A 2,538-nucleotide genomic window follows, 5' to 3' on the forward strand; every position below is an offset into this window, starting at 1 on the left:
ATTAAGTAAGGACTTGTGTCGCTAAAGTTTCGTCGGAACGAAGTTACGGAAAGTTAATTAACAAACGGAGACGTAACAATACTCTTTATATACCAAGAATTCATTGATTCTACTCTTCAACTCTTGAAAGGTGCCTGTCTCCACTATTGTTGGTGACAATTCACTTTATAAAATAATAATCCCTTTTAGAAAAATATAACTGTCTAAACTGTAGCTTATCCTGTCTTTTCCAAATCTTAAACTTTTGTCATCTAGCCTTTTCTTACCTCGACAATAAGTTTTGTTTGTAATTAAACACAAAGCTACACAATGGGCTATCTGTGCTCTGCCCACCACGGGTATCTTCTTCTGTTTCCTGTGATGAAAAAAAAACAAAGAAAAAAATTAATTGACTCAGTATTTATATACGATGGATAATAACGAAGAGACTTAAAAGTGAGTATTTGACATAAAATAGAGGTTTCACTTACATAGTCACTATATTTAGAATATATGTACTGAATGGTAATATTATACATCTCATCTGAAACTGAAAGAGAACTACATTACAGAACATTGTAACATAAATGTACCTTCTTGAAATTATTTGGATGCGTATATTGGTATTTAGTTATATGGATATTATACTATTAGATTTCGAATACACCAGACATAAGATATAATGATCTACCATATATTCTGATTATCATCAATGTATGACAGGAATTACATAAATAATTGGGATTTATTTATTTATCAAGATCATTCATTTTATACCCATATTGCCATAGTTTCTTTGATATTTCATTGTTGCATAATTATTTAAAAGGCACTCTAACATATTGACAGGGGGAATTGATAAAATCGCAGTTTTCTCACTTATTATTGGGTTACAGGAAAGATACCCTTGAATTTATTTCATCTCTATTGGTCCTAATGATGAATCAAAATAATGATTCTTTATACAACATTTTCCCTCGGAACCCCCTCCCTCTTCAGCCACTGAACATGTTGGCACTTATGGGTGCTGGACTTGTTTATTTGGAAATATTTATTTGTCCTTGATCAAATGTGAGGACGGTGTTTTAAGTCTTTCAATATTATTTATAAATAGCTGTATCTATAACAATTTAGAATATGTAAATCAACAAGTCACGTGACAACCACAGCCAATATCAAGAAGTAGTGGAATTATATGTATCAGAAATTTATATTGACATTGTTTGACATTTTGTAGACAATATAATGCCACTAAAAATTTATTACTTTGAGAAGGGTACGTAACAGCACTTTCCAATGCAAAATATTCATACACATATAAAGATGTAATCAGATTGAGGATTTAGAATTGTCAAGACAAGGATATCCCTTATATTTAATGACTTTGGAAAACAAAGGAATATGGATTTACTTCGGGAACTAGGACCATCCAGAAAGATAACTACAACAAGTTGTACTTCAACTGTGGCATCCAAGATTTGACATTTTGTAACAGGTAACAATCTGCAAACACAAAATTCAGTGGTAAAAAATATCCAAGAGTCACATGCAGCAGTATGAAACGTAATCAAAAAGGATACATCTGGAAATTAGGCCAACGTAATATGGGTTAATCTAGATAAAGCTTCTAGTAATAATTAATACTTCCCAATCAACTGTGACATACGTCACCAGACACACCACTTATGGATTCCCATATGATTAACTCTTGAAATAGGTGCTGGGAAACAGTTGTCCTCCTACAATAGATGGATTATAGAAACCGTGGAAGGAGAAGTGCTGTGATTTTGAAATGACAGCCTTACACTGGAAACTGTGCTGTAAGGCTGTTGTCAAGATGTATGGATGTCAGACAGAGCATGATAAGATGTGCCAACATGGACTGTAATGATGTGCTGGTGATTCAAAATTCTTGTAATTAATACAACATACTTAATTTTTGTAGCGTTAGACGTGTGAATACCCGTTAATAATTATTCCCTTTTGTCTTTTATACTGGCAACAATATGTCACAATAGAAAATACTGTTACGTCTCTGTGTTCGTTTGTTAATTTTCCATAAAAATTCTTTCCGAAGAAACTTTAGCGATACAAGTCCTTTCTTAAATAAAACTAGTTTATTCTTTCTCAATACAACTTTGCAATACACTTAATTTCCACAAATGCTATCATTCACAACGAACGGTTCACGCGCTAGACTCAGTTATCCGTCTCTATCTCTGTCTGCAATTCAATTACACTGTTGCCGTCACTTCTTGGCGGTCTTATATACAAGAATACCGCACATCTAGTAAACACTCGAGGCTTCACGAAGGGACATAAATTTTCTAGAAGCTCATGACGAGTTACTAGCGTCACATGACTTCCGCTGTCGTAACACTGCTACTTCCTTAGTATTGTTCATCCTGAACAATAGCCACTTACATTAAACCAATAAACAATTAACAATTACTTAATTAAATGTACAGAATTTACAAACACAACATTAAAATTCAACAAAATCTCTTAATTTTATGGGACGTATCTTCTTCCGTACTGGTCTCAGTCTCATTGGCTTCT

Source organism: Limulus polyphemus, unplaced genomic scaffold (genome assembly GCF_000517525.1).
Source record: "Limulus polyphemus unplaced genomic scaffold, Limulus_polyphemus-2.1.2 Scaffold1131, whole genome shotgun sequence".
Taxonomy (NCBI): Eukaryota; Metazoa; Arthropoda; class Merostomata; order Xiphosura; family Limulidae; genus Limulus; species Limulus polyphemus.